This window comes from Ipomoea nil, unplaced genomic scaffold, assembly GCF_001879475.1.
Source record: "Ipomoea nil cultivar Tokyo-kokei standard unplaced genomic scaffold, Asagao_1.1 scaffold1274, whole genome shotgun sequence".
NCBI lineage: Eukaryota > Viridiplantae > Streptophyta > Magnoliopsida > Solanales > Convolvulaceae > Ipomoea > Ipomoea nil.
This window is the reverse complement of record NW_017617702.1, coordinates 110001-120000: the sequence shown is the minus strand read 5'-3', so window position 1 is coordinate 120000 and position 10000 is coordinate 110001.

The following is a 10000-nucleotide window of genomic DNA, read 5'->3' as shown; positions in this document are numbered from 1 at the left end:
ACCTGGTTCACCAAGATCCCTGATTTTAAATGCAGTAGAGAGTTATGAAATCAATGGCAAGGTGCAAAACTTCTTCACTGAGAGAAGAAATCAACATGGACATAAGAGCCTGATCATGACGAAACCATGTTGCGTAATCGGGATTGGGCGCCGGCAAGCCACCTTCGACGACGGGAAGATAAGGTGGCGGATTGGGGTTGGTTCCATCGACGAACGACATGAGACCATGTCCATCAAGAAACGGAACGACCTGAGTTCTCCAAAACAGATAATTTTAGTGTGTAAGCTTAATACTAATAAAGTGATGAGCAGTAGAAAGCGAAGAAATAACAGCGCTAGCGGAAGACGTAGCAGCGACATTGGAGACGGTTCGTTCGGATGATTAAACAGATTCGGTAGCCATTGAGCTAGAGAAAACAGAGAAAACCCTAGCTTTAACTGATACCAGATGAGAACTGTATGAATTGTATTGAATGAACTTGATTACAACTGTACAAACACAGGGAATGTATATACAAGAGGAATCATAGGAAGACTATAATAGGGAGTCATACTATGACTCAAATACAAGAATCCTAATACTAGTACTAATAGAAACAATGGATGAGTTGGACTTGATTGATGCGAGTTAATACCTCCTATGGTCCTCCGAGTATTAGCGATTTACCAAGTGTGGTCCTCCGAGTTTTAAATGACCTCCATTGGTCCTCCATATTTTAAAAAATAACCACCCGTGGTCCTTTTATGACGTCTTGTGGTCATTTTAAATTCGGGGTTTTTAAAGAATTAGGACTACGTGTGGTTATTTTTTATAACATGGAGGACCATTGGAGGTCATTTAAATCTCGGAGGACCACATATGGTAAATCGCTAATACTTGGAGGACCATTGGATGTATTAACTCTGATTGATGCTGATATTGAAGTATTTGAGGTTGAAAGTGATTGGGAAAATGAGATTGAGGTAGAGTGTTTGAGGGTAGATGAGCAGGTTGCAGAACAACTAAGGGAGCCAAACATAGGAAAAGTACCTTCCATAGTTGTTGATGTTGATATGAAAAGTAGCCCAACAAAAATGATGACAAAGGATGAGTATGAAATTAACTTTCTGATGAGGAGTCAGTTGTTGATTTTGATAGTGATGGTGAGGGTAAGTGGCCTATATTTAGACCTGCAACAGACATGAAGGAGCCCCATTTTACTTTAGGCATGACTTTTGCATCTAAACAATAGTTTAGAGAAGCTGTGCAAAATTATGCTTTCAATAATGGCAAAGAAATTAAAACACTTAAAATGACAAGGAGAGGGTGATTGTTAAGTGTACACAGGAGGGTTATCTTTGGAGAATAGGGTTGAGGAAAGTACTTGGTTCACTGTCATGCATGGAGGATTTTGAACATGACAGACGAACATGAACGGTGTTCATGGGTTTGGGAGAATTCTATGTGAAGTCTTATGTGGTTACTAAAAGGTGGTCAACTGAATTAAAAGACCACCCTGATTGGATGATGAAAAATTTCAACGATATGGTGTGTAGTCAGGAGGGATTTTATGTTAGTGATTCAAAGGCCTATAGGGCTATTTGGAAGGCAAATAAGCTAAGAGAAGGTAAGGAGGAAGATAATACCATCAAGAAGATTTGGAGTTGTTGTGCAGAAATGTCAAGAACAAACCCCAAAACAACATGTGTTGTGAAACTTAGTGATTTAACTGATGAAAGTGGCAATCACAGATTTATGAGAATGTAAGTGTGTTGGGAAGCTAGTGAGCAAGGATTCAAGCATTGGAGAGGACCCAAAGGTGTAGATTGCTGTCACCTTAGAGATGCAACTTGTGGGATGTTACTAACAACTGTTACTGTTGATAGAAATGATAATATATTTCCACTAGCATATGGTGTTGTGGAAGGGGAGAAAAATGAGTCCTGGACTTGGTTTCTACAGCTTCTGAAGGAAGATTTGGATATAACTGAGACAGTTGAGAATGTATACTGCTTCATTAGTGATAAACGAAAGGGATTGGTTCCAGCCTTTGAGATTGTGCTACCTACTGTGGAGCATCGATTTTGTGTGAGACACCTTCATGCAAATATGAAGGTGGCGGGTTTCCAAGGGAAGGCACATAAGGATTCTCTATGGGCTTGTGCTAGGGAAACCACTGTGAATGCGTTCAAGGTTGCATTAAGCAAACTTAGGGACTTAGATGAAGATGCAAACCAATGGCTTGGTGATAAAAGTCCAACAGAGTGGTCTAGATACCACTTCTCTACAAACTCCCACTGTGACATGTTGGTAAATAACATTTGTGAGCCTTGGAATGCATCTATATTGGAGGCAAGTGACAAGCCAATTATTGACTGCCTTGAAATGCTTAGGAAAATGTTGATGGGCAAATTCTTTGAGAAAAGACAGAAAACAGCAGACTGAAAATCTTTGATATGTCCTACAATTGTGAGAAAGTTGAAGAAAATTGAGAAAGAGACAACAGGTTACTTGGCAACACAATGTGGTTTCTTCAAATTTGAAGTTGTGCAATTATATGGAGATCAACATGAGGTTGTCTTGGAGTTGAAAAAAATGTTCTTTTAGGATGTGGGAACTATCTGGCATTCCATGCAAACATGCAATATGTGATATTTGGAAAAAGTATGGAAATGGTGCAGTGTTTTACTTTGTCCATCCATGTTACTCAAAAGAGACTTACTTACAGGTATATGGTGGTTGTATCAACCCCATGACAAGTCCAGATGAGAGGCCTATCTGTGACAGAACCCCCTACCCCCCCCCCCCCCATTGCTTCCTTTGTATTTCTGCCAAGGTATTAATGCATTGCATAGTCATTAATGAGTGGCCTATCTATGAACATTGATTTAACTTATGTTGCTATGCAGGTTTGGAGGCCAAAGAAGCTAAGGAAAAAGTCAGCTGGTGAATTGAGTCAAGATGGAAAGTCAGTGTCCAGACATCACATTCAACTACATTGTTCTCTATGTAGGCAAGTTGGACATAATGCAAGGAAATGTCAAACTAATCTAAATAAAATGGTATACTTTATCCCAGAGCATATTGACCTACATTGTTTTCTATTAAGCCTAACTTTTCCTCTCTCTTTTTTATTTTATTTTATTTTATTTTATTTTATTTTATTTTTTTTTCTAGTTGAAGCCAAAGAAGAGAGTTATTTATGCCACCAAACAAATTCCCATCCACTCACCTTCAAGACACAACCATTAGCATGAGGAACAAACTTCCTCTGGGCAGCACAAACATGAGCAGGAGGACCAAATTGCCTTTGGAGAGCAGCAACAGGAGCAACATGAGCATGACGACCTACCATAAAAAACGAGTCTTAATTCAAGGAAAATAGAAAAAAGAAACAGAAGATTGTGAAAAAAAAAAAGTCAAAATAAGGATAACAGTAAATAAAGAAAATCCTACAAAAAATTAGAAAAATAAAAAAGATTCTTAATTCTCGAAAAATAGAAAAGGAAACGAAATTCACTAATTAATTAATACTAATAATAACCAGTAAAAACGTTAGCAGTAAAATAGAAAAATAAAAAAGGATCATTAATTCACTAAAAATCTATACTCTATACTATTATAAAAATCAAAATCCACCTTTCTTACTTTCCCGCCCAAACAATAAAAAAGGGAAAAAATTTACAATTAATAATTAGTAAAAATGTTAGTAGTAAAATAGAAAAAAAAATCGTTAATTCACGACAAATAGCTAAGGAAATGGAATTCACAAAAATCGTTAATTCATGACAAATAGCTAAAAAAAAGTTTGTAGTAAAATAGGAAAATAAAAAAGAATCCTTAATTCACTAAACATGGAAAAAGAAATGGAAAAAAAGGTTATTAATAATTAACTAATTAATTAATATGTATTAAAAAGGAATAATTGACTGAGAATAAAAATGACATGAAATTTAGGCCAATTGAAATAGAAAATGACTATTAATAATTGACTGAAATAAAAAATGATTCCAAACTGACTCAGTATATAAAAAGAATATTAATCTCATTTATATATTTTATAAAACATAAAGTGACTAATATAAAAAAAAATCTGTATATATATGTTACTGAAATATAGTTATGTAAAGATACATACTTAAAAATGGAAAATGGAATAGAATGATTTAGTATCCACAATTTATAAGGAAAATTTTATAATTAAAGATGAAAAATGTTTTGCAATACGAGATGGAAATATAAGGTTTTGCTGAGATGGAAAGAATATTAATCAATATGGAAATTAATAATTTTTACATCAAATGTTATTTTATACTAAGAATATAAGGATTGTGTAATTATAAGGTTTAGCCGAGTATGTAAAAAAAAAAAAAGGGTTAGTCGAGATAAAAAAAAATATTAATCTCGGTTATATATTTTATAGAATGTAAAGTTACTGGAAATATTAAAAAAAATGTATATATATGTTACTGGAAATATAGTTATGTAAAGATATATATTTACAAATGGAAAATTGAATAGAATTGTTTAGTATCCACAATTTATAAGGAAAATTGTGTAATTAAAGATGTTAATATAATGTTCTTGTAATACGTATGAATGATTCGAAAGAAAATAATTATGACTGATTTTGTAGCACATCTTTATCCAAAATTATGGGACCTCATTGCAATACGTATAAATAAAGATGTGTAATTATGTATAGAATGTGTAAGGAAGAATTTGCTTAAAGATGGAAAACAAATTAGACCAATTAGAAAATGTAATGAATATTAATAATTCACTCAAAATTAAATATGATCCCCATAATTTTCAAAAAAAAAAAATATATGATCCCCATATATAATTCACTTAGCACTGATATTTAAAAGAATAAGGTTCAAATTGCCCACTGAACGTAACCTGAAAATGCAATTAGACCACTGAAAAAAAGTGCAATTAGACCACTGAACACTCCAAAAACGTGCAATTAGACCACCGAACACTCCAAAAAGGTGCAATCAGGCCACTGAAAACTCCAAATATATGCAATTTCACCGGATAGCAGGTTACCACAATTTTAGCAGGTTAGCAGCTGAGTTGACATTTTTAATAATTTTTAATAAATTTTAATAATAAATTTTTTTTAAAAAATAAAAAATATTGAAAAAATAAAAATAATAAAAATAAACCCCGTCGTTTTTTTTTTTAAATTTTTTTTAAAAAAATTATTATTAAAATTTATTTAAAAGTATTTAAAAATTATTAAAAATGTCAACTCAGCTGCCACGTAAGCAAGAACCTGCTAAAATTGATTGTAATCTGCTATCAGGTGAAATTGCATACATTTGGAGTGTTTAGTGTCCTAATTGTACTTTTTTTTTTGTTCAGTGGCCTAATTGTATTTTCAGGTTACGTTCAGTTGCCAATTTGACCCTTATTCCATATTTAAAATATCTAAAATTTCAGCACTGGATGCGTACATCTACACATTGACTATTAATTGGGCAATTATTTGATCGAATTCATGCAATGATAACATTAGAAAATAAAATCGATCCAACTCAATTCATCAAATATATTATATAATATTCGATGTAATAATTTATATAAGTATATATCAATCTAAATATTCTTAAAATATTTTAACAAATACATTCCGTGCATCGCACGGGTGCAAATACTAGTAATTAGTAAAAAAGTAAGTTGTAAAATAGAAAAAAAAAATCCTTAATTCACGACAAATAGAAAAGGAAACGGAATTCATTGGTTAATTGATGCTAACAACAATCAGTTAAAAAAGTTTCTAGTAAAAAATCTATATATATATAAAAGTAAAATCCTCCTAGCCAAGTTTTTCCCCCAAAACTTAGGGATATTTTTGTAATATTATAATAATAATAATAATAATAATAATAATAATAATAATAATAATAATAATAATAATCTATATCTATATATATATATAAAAGTAAAATCCTCCTACCCAAGTTTTCCCCCCAAAACTTAGAGGCATTTTTGTAATATCAAATATTTAGACAAATATGGCATTTCAATAATATTAAAGATTTTACCTTTCTTGAGATCTCTTACCATTTTATGATTTCAATACTAAACCCTTTTGATCTCATCCATTGTGTATAAATACACCTTATATGACCATACACAACCCCAACTAAGGTTAATTATTTCATTGATTTTTGCTAATCATCCTGTGATCTTCCACAGTTGAGGTTGATACGTGATTTGCACGGGTGATGTTTTCATTCTTAGTTTCTTTTATTTTTTCTTCTTTTTGGGTTTTGTTCTGTTTTTATTTTTTTGTATTTTCTGATTTTTAAACAACAAAAGTGGTTCGTAAGAAAAAATGTTGATATATTCTTTTTTTTTTTGGTCTATTTTTGTGGAGAAGATACGAATCTAGAAAGATTGATCGGGAAGCAATAGACTTCTAATCATCCTGTAATCTTCCACAGTTGAGGTTGATACGTGATTTGCATTGGTGAGGTTTTCGTCATCTTAGTTTCTTTTATTTTTTCTTCTTTTTGGATTTTGTTTTGTTTTTATTTTTTTGTATTTTATGGTTTTTAAACAACAAAAGTGGTTCATAAGAAAAAATGTTGATATATATATTTTTTGTTTGTCTATTTTTGTGGAGAAGATACGGATCTAGAAAGATTGATCGGGAAGCAATAGAGTTCCTTGCTTATCAAGATGATAAAGTTTTGTGATCGAGGGACGAATTATGTGTATATGTAAATAGATATAGACTTACAGAGGGAAGCATACTAAGAATACAATAAAAACCAAAATGAAATTAAAAGCATTTTTTAGTTGTCAATATATCAAAGCATTGGACTTTGTTTCGATTCAATTTCTCCGTTTTTAAAGTGTACATTTTTTGTAATAAGAGAGTAGTTTGTCTCTCCCTTCAAGACGTTTTTCTTGCCATTTAATTTTTTTTTTTTAGGAAAAAAAATGATTAAGTACTGTGGCTTTTTTTCAATAGAGTATTATTTTGATTTTATTCTTCATCTGACATTCCTTGATATAAAATCACTTTACTAATGTAAAATAATGTTATTGACTTACCATGTTTGCTTCGATATGCTAAGCCATTTAAAATTTAATACGGAGTAAAATTTATAATTCTAATACTTCCGTAATAATATTGAATAAATATTAATCATATGTTTAGATTTAATAATATATTATATTAAAAGAATTATATATTAATTTAATATAATGATGGTTAATACGGGTAAACCATATACAAGCAATATTGTACCTTAAGAATATTATACCTTAATTATAAAAATTCTACCTAATAATTTTAGTATTAAATGTCATACAATAATTACCATAAACAATGTTTAATAATTGTAAACAATGTTTAATAATTGCCAAATTCTATTATGCAATAAAAATTACTATTATAAAATCTTTTGTAATGTGGACACATTATTTTTAATTATTTCGATTTAATAATATTATATCTTTTGTATAAAAATTCAAATAATACTTTTAGTACTATTGAATATTGATTGACTAACAATTATTTTAATTATTAAGGCAATTAATAGATATTTTGATTTAAAAAGTTTTCAAATATATGAATTATACATAGTAGCATGGAATCAATTAGTAAGATAATTATATTAGGTAATCTAATAAATAATTTACTTTTTAAATTATATCCCCTCTTTAATAAATTATACTTACCTTAATAATTAATTATTAATATTATTACCTAATAATTATATATTGTTACCTTTTCGGTGTAATTATTATGGTAATTTATATACATATATATTTTTATACTTAATGTATAATATTATTGGCATGAAATAAATTATACTTACCTTAATATATAATTAATTTTTAATATAATTACCTTATTTTTATTAAAGGTAATTATTTTGATAATTTTTCTTTCATTATCTTGTGTGATTATTATGGTAATATATTTAAATTTTGGAAGAGATTATTACAAATATTATAATTAATATAAGTAATATAATTAATGAAATTATTATGGTAATTGCCACAATATTTGGTAATTATAATTAATATATTTAAAGAAATTGAGAAATATATGATTTCTTCCCTAGAAATATTTGTAACAATTTCATTAAATTACAATTAATAAAATATGAAATATAATTAAAGAAATGAAATTATTAAATTAACAAAACATGAATATTTATAATCATACATACACTTATGCACTATAATAATCATGCAAAATTTAAATGCAACTTTTTGTAATTTTTTAATTATAAATTTATCAATATAAATTATAGTTAATGAAATTATATTATAGAACTTTTCTATATACATTAATAAATATTATGTGTATATACAATGAATTATACAATCATATAAGGAAATGCGTCGGATTAGAGTTTAAATTTATTCATACAAAATTTAGAATTTACATTTTTTTTATAAAACTAATCAAATGTTAATGTTAATAATAATAAGAAGAATTTTAAAATCAGAATTATAAATTAAGTATTAGGGTAATAATTAATCTATATATATATATATATATATATATATATATATATATATATATATATATATATATATATATATATATATATATATATATTATTATTATTATATAAAAACAAAATCATCGCTTTTCAAAAAAAAAAAAAAAAAAAAAAACAACAAAATCATCATATTTCATTTTCCTGCCCAAACTTTTGTAGTAAAGCTTATTTGGTAAGTAAATGTCAAATGGAAATTAAATAAAATCTATTAATTGGTAATATTGCATAATTGGTAACATTATGTATGGTATTATATTCTATAATATAATTGATAATATTATTGTTCAAGTATAATAAAAATCCTATGTAATAATGTAATAATAATAAAATAAAATTAAAATTAAAATAATAACAATAACAATAACATAACAATAATAATAATAATAACAACAACAGCAAATGTAATAATCCAAACAAAACTATATACAAAATAAATTTAAAATTAAAAAAAAAATGAAGAAGACAATGGTGGCTCCCCTTTGTAAATGATGTGGGATCATTTTGATTCCACATTGAAAATGTTTGGAAAGATGAGCTCTTAAACTCCTCTATATAAGAGGGGCATTTACAAACATATAATTGCTTGCCCATCAATATGGGCAAGTATTGAGAAGTCCAAAGACTTTTTTTTTTTAATAATTTTAGTACTATACTACTATTAACCTGACAAATTATGTTGTGGATATGTGTCCACCTTGCAATGTAGACACATTTCAAAAATTGTTCATAATTATTAATATATAGTTCAAAAATTATGAGCATATAGTTCTATAATTATGAACATAGTGTTGTGAACATAATTATGAACATATAGTTATGTAATTATGAATATAGAGATTCAATAATTGTGAATATGAAGTTAAAAATTATACATATATATCTTTATAATTATGAACATTTACTTCAGTAACTATGAACATAGAGTTCTGTAATTATAAATATAGAGTTAAATACGTACTTATGAATATGAAGTTCAAAAATTATGAATATATAGCTTTATAATAATGAACATATAGTTTAGTAATTATAAACATAGAACTGTGTCCACCTTGCGGTTCCACAACATAACTATTCGATTGACCCTGTAACATGTAAACTTTCTCAACTTATTGAAGCCCTACGTATCAAAAGGCTCTTATTTAAGAAACCTTATCTTAATGGCTTCTTATTTTAGGTTTTTTTTTTTTTTTTTTTTTTTTTAAATTTATTAGGGGGTTTGAGAAAGATTAACCCAAAATGTATATGAGTTGTTTTAATTTTTAGCAGTTTGGAGCAAATTGCTAAGTTATTAAATAATATTTTTGGTGTTTTGATTAAATATAAAATGTTAAACAGACGAATTTGATAAAATTTTGACGAATTTGCCAAATAATCAAATTACAACAACAACAACAACAACAACAACAACAACAACAATAATAATAATAATAATAATAATAATCCAAAAAAAAACTATATACAAAATAAAATTAAAATTAACCAA